Source organism: Pteropus medius, unplaced genomic scaffold, assembly GCF_902729225.1.
Source record: "Pteropus medius unplaced genomic scaffold, Ma_sr-lr_union100, whole genome shotgun sequence".
Lineage (NCBI taxonomy): Eukaryota > Metazoa > Chordata > Mammalia > Chiroptera > Pteropodidae > Pteropus > Pteropus medius.
The window spans coordinates 547,548-553,565 of NW_024349519.1; positions in this window are offsets into that span (position 1 = coordinate 547,548).

Here is a 6,018-nt window from a genome sequence, read left to right on the forward strand (position 1 = left end):
GTTTGGTTGGTTGACTTAGCTCAGCTGGAAATATTTATGTGATTTCAGTCAGATGGCGGCTGGTCATTTGAAGACTCAACAGGGCTGGATGTCTAAGGTGATTTACTAGCCTGGCTAGAAATTAATGCTGGTTGTTCCCTAGGAACTCAGGGCTATCAACTAAGTTACCTGCACGTGACCTCTCCATGTTTTGGGCTTTGCACAAGTGGTTATGTTCCAAGAAGCAGGAAGCAGAAGTTGCTAGGCCATTTAAGAGTATCATCTAGAAATGGCACATGTTCCTTCCTATGTATTCTATCAATCGAAGTAGTCACAGGGACCACCTAGATTCAGGGGGGTGGTGCGATAGACTCTACCTCTTGATGAGGGAGTGGCAAGGTCATGTAGAAGAACATGTGGGATAGGAGATACAGTTGCATTCATCTTAGAAAATGCAATCTACCACAGGAAACTGTCAGAAGTTGTTCAAAGAATACAAACATCTTAGACTGCTTATCATGTATCATGAGCTCTCACATTATCACAATCCTAAAAATATATGTTTAGTTAGTGGGCGATAGATAATATGCTGATTTTAAACCAAGTTTTTCAGATTTTAAATCCAGTATCCATGCAGGGAGATATTTTCAGTTCAATAACACATTGATTAAGTGTGTACTTAATATTAGGCACTGTGGCAGAAGCTGGGGACACAAAGATGAATAAGATCTGGTTTCTATCCTCAAAGAACTCATACTCCAGTAAGGGGGAGAACACAGTAGAATGCACTAAGAACTATTCTAAATTATTCTTGGCAAGGTGAGAGAAAGCTTGAAAGTGGCATTGAGACGTTAAAGATGAGTAGAATTTTGCCTGGAAAACAGGAATGGAAGGGTCTGTTTAGAAGAGATGTGAGACTATATGAAAAGTAGTTTGGCTTAATGCAAACAAATAACCCGAGACAAACATCTAGAAATGATGGATAAAGTTTATTATTATTTTTTTTTTAATGCATAGCTGAGATTCCAAGAAAGGGACACCAAAACCACAAAGGAATTGAAAAAGCAAAAAGCAAACAGCTGATAAAATTACTGGAAGGATAAGGGGCATATAACTTAAGGACTTGGATTTTAATGCTGACAAGAGATACAACTGGCCTCACATATGTAGGAAGCTGGAACTGAGACCTCTGGTCAAAGCTCAGACCCTGAGAGAGCAACAGCCTTAGTGAAAAGATGGAAACTATCAAAAATCCATCCAATTGGTGAAAGGAGAAAGCAAGGAAGTTTGAATGCTTGGACTTGTGGGGTCAGGAAATGAGGATATTTTCAAATTCTGGGCCAACACTTCATGTGAATTTGAGAACCTAAATGTACACTTTCTGTGTGGTCTGGGAAACATCTCGACCCCATGCTATCCCCAGGTAAGAACTTGCATGAAAATTGGTCTCAGATCAATTATCTATGGGACGACTCTAGAGTAACATACATGATGATGCAGACAACGCGGGCTTCTTACATCATCACCACCACTCCCCAAATAAAAAAAAATCCAAAAGATGATCTCAGTCAAACCTGCAACACATATAACTAACAAAATACTAGTATCCGGAATATAATTAAACAACAAAGACAAGGCAATAGCAAGAAAAAAGGCAGGATGCAGGGAGCAAAGGCTATGAATAGACAATTCCTAGAGGATGAATGTGCTAACACAATAAAAAGGTGTTCAACCTAACTGGAAACCAATGATTAAATTCAAACAAATAGAAACCACACCAACGGTATGTGGAAATGTTGCTGGTGGAAGTGAAATTGATATAACCACTTTGGAAAAGCAACGATAACTAATAAAGCTAAATATTAATAATTCCTCTTTTGAATTGTTAATATAATAATTAATGGGCCCAAGAAAATGTACAAGGACACTCAAGGCATTACTATTTATAAGAGGGGAAAAAGAAATGGAAATGACCTATTCATTGATCTTTCACTAGAGGAATGGAATAAATTGATTTACTCATACATTGGAGTATTATACATTTGACCCTTGAACAATGCAGATTTGAACTGTACGGGTCCACTTACACAAGGATTTTTTACAACATCACTAGGTTTCGCATCCATGGATTCAATCAACTGCGATGGATCAAAAACAGTATTTTTAAGCCTCAGATGCAGAGGGCTGACTGCATACACTGTTCTACACCATTTTATATAAGAGACTTGAGCATCCACAGACTTTGATAGCCACAGGGGCAGGGGAAAGTGTCCTAGAACAGTCCCCTGTGGACAACTGTAGTTAAATTTTTGGGGAGTCAAAAGTTATACACAGGACATGGTTCCATAGTGTAGCAGTTAGCACATCGGCTTTACACGCTGAAGGTCCTGGGTTCGCACTCCAGTGGAGCCACGGTCCATGGTCTACGGCCGTGCCACCCTGAACAAGCCCAGTGTCTGATCTCAGAGCTAAGGAGGGTCGAGCCTGGTTAGTACTTAGATAGGAGATTACCTAGGAAGACCAGGTGCTATAGGCATGAAAAAAAAAAGTTATACACAGATTTCAACTAGGGCAGGAGTCAGCGTCCCAACCCCCACATTGTTCAAGGGTCAACTACACTGCAATTAAAATGAAGAACTGTTTTCTTTTCAATATGGATGTATTAGTCTGAACCAATAGGCTGTATATATGTACATATGCATACATGTATATTTGAAATGTATAAATATATAAAAAGATTTATAATAAGGAATTGGCTCATGGTTGTAGAGGCTGAGAAATCCCAGGATCTGCAGTCAGTAAGCTGGAGACCAAGGAGAGATGAATGTATAGTTCCAGTCCAAGTCTAAAAGCAGGGGAAGACCAATGTGCCAGCTCAAAGACAGTCAAGTGGACAGAAAGAATTCTTACTCCACCTTCTTGTCCTACTCAGGTTGTCAGTGGATTGGATGAGGCCCAATGACATTGAGGAGGGCAATTTGCTTTATTCAGTCTACAGATTCACATGTTAACCTCATTCAGAAACCCTCACAGATGTACCAGGAATACTGTTTAACCAATATTTGGGCACTCAGTGGCCCGGCCATCTTACACAAAATTAACCAGCACAAGAGATAAATATCAAAAACATAATGTTGAGTGAAAAAAGCAAATGAATATCTTGTTTGATATAATCAACAGTACCTTTTTAACCCCAAAATAATATTAAAGGTACTTCTATAGCAAAAGTACAGAAACATAGCTACTAAAGGATGGACAATGTTTATCTTTGGGACAATGTTTATCTTTGGGGAAGGAAGATGTGAGTAAGGGGCATTTATTTTTGGTGCTCTTCAATAAGTTTGGAATAATTTAAATAATTTTTTAATGTAAAAACAAGTACATGGCATTTTCAGGAAATTGTAATCTGTTGGATCTGGATCAAAGCAGCAGGAAATGAGAATAAGAAGGTAGTTTGGGGCCAGATTGTAAAGAATCTTGACTATCAAGTAGAAGAGTTAAATTTTAAATGGCGTAGGAGCCCCCAAAGTTTTAAAGTAGCAAAATTAGTCTTGTAACAGCTATAGAGAGGACTTGGAACTTGACCTTAAAAGAGGTATGGTAAATGGCTTTATAAAAAAGGGGCCTATGAATTGGCATAGGCCAATACATAGTAAGGTTACATAGTAAGGACACATAGTCAGGTTATCTGAACCACCTTCACCTCAGACATCTGCATAGTTGTTTTTCTTCTAGTTCAGTAAGAGCTCTGCTAGGGCAGGCTTCACCAAGAGTTTAGCCACAGTCCCAGGCCTATAAAAAAAAGCAGATTTGGATCTGCCTTCACTCAAATGATTGCTCTATGAAAGCCATTTAGGAAATAATGCTATATTTTTTGGCAGCAACATGGCTCTGCTGTCTGAGGGTGATTTATCTGATGTTTATTAGAAACTACACATAACTTGGATTTGTTTTTTCAGCCCAATCTATTAGTCTTTGTCTTTTCATGGAGGAATTCAGTTCATTGGTATTTAGCGTAATAACCAATAAGCTTGATTATATTAATTTAAATTCGATAGCAAGTATAGCTATTTATTAAATACAGTTCATGCTCAGTAAATACTAAACAATTGCTTGAGTTTAGGTTTTGACAAGCTGCATTTGAAATGACAGTTGGTGCTGTCATTTATCATAATTGACTGTTAGACAGTTAGAGGTAGGAGTGGACTGGAACCTAGGCCATAAAACAAGACTGGACAAGATACACAGTGGCATTATCTGCTCTAGTAGAGTTCTCCAGAGAAGCAGAACCAATAGGTTAGAGAGCGAGAACAAACCTGATGTAAGGAATTGGCTCACACAATTGTAGATACTGGCAAGTTGAAATTTGTAGAGAAGGTGGCAGGCTGGAAATTCAGGTGAGTTGATGTTGCAGTCCGTGATCTATAGGCAGGGTGTCTATGTTACAGTTTCAATGCAGAATTCCCTTTTTTGGGAACTCTCAGTCTTTACTCTTAAGGCCATCAACTGATTGGATGAGGCCCATCCACATTAATCTGCTTTTACTCGGCTCATCCCAGGTTTTTGGCAGAGCTTCTAAGACCCTTGGAATCTCTAAAGTGGTATGTCTTTGTATGATTCTTGGTGGGCCCCTAGATAGTTTCAGGAGGGGAGCTGGTTGCCAGAGGAACAAAATCAAGGCATGATTAGAAGGTTGGAATTTTCAGGTCCAATCAGACCTCTAGGGAGGGAAAAGGGGTTAGGGATTGAGTTCAATGCCTATGGCCAATGATTTAATCAATCATGCCAATGTAATAGAAGCTCCATAAAACCCGAAACAATGGGGTTTGGAGAGCTTCCAGGTTAAATGCATTGAGGTGCTGATAGGGTGATGTGCCCTACACCTTGCCCTATGCATCTCTTCTGTTGGGCTGTTCCTGAGTGATAGCCTTTATAACGAACCATTAGTAGTACATAAAGCATTTCCCTGAGCTTAATTCTGTGAGCCATTATAGCAAATTATCAGATCTAAGAAGGAGGTAATTTGGGAACCCACTACATATGATAGGCATCTGAAGTAGGGAACAATCTTGTGAGACTGAGCCCTTAACCTGTGGGGTCTGCACTAATCCCGGGCAGCTAGTGGCAGATTGAATTGTAGGACACTCAATTGGTATCCAGAGTTGGAGGACTGTTTAGTATGGAAAAAACTCACACATTCGGTGTCAGAAGAGCTATGAGCAGAGGAGTCTTAAGATTTCTTCAACCTGTCCTACTTCCTCACCTCACCCCCAATAGAACAACTATTTTAAGTTTGGTGTGGCCTATCCATTTTTTATACACTTTTTATACTTTTACAATCATACATGTATCCCTAACAACAGAGTATGATTTTCCCCATGGGTTTGTGATGTATTCTCAATATATGCAATTTCTCATATATATATTAATCTGTTTCTGAGTTTATTATCCTGTGCCACTGGTCTCTTTGTCTACTCCTGTACTAATACTCCAACATTTTGATTACTATTAGTTTTCCTCTATATCTTGTTATCTGGTAGGCCTAACCTATTTTCTTTGGTCCTTTTCAAAACTGTCTTAGCTACTTGTGCTTTAAAGTTTTCTTAGAGGAAAAATTTTATCTTCTACAGATACTTGGCCCAACATGGAAGGGTGAAGGGTCACAGAAAACTTTTTGGAAAAAGAGAGGATAGAAAGGGGGATAGAGAGGATATTCTAATGAGAAAACACGAACAAGCATGAACACAAAAAACAGCACGCAACTGTAGTTTGATATTACTAGAACATAAAGGATTGAAGAAGGGTCCAGTTGGGACCCCGAAAGTAGAGACCTCACAGTGTCCCCAGTTTCACTTTTCCTTGCCCAATAGCGTAACAATAGATTGTCCCCAGCCACAGAAAGTTGCCCTGAACTTATGCTTTCTGATCACAGTCCTTTTGGTCTAGTGTTCTTTCCAGACTTCTCCCATCTTTGTTTCTGGGTTGCTGATGCCACTGGAGGAACATGTTGCCAGAGGGAAGGCTCCATGAAGCACAACA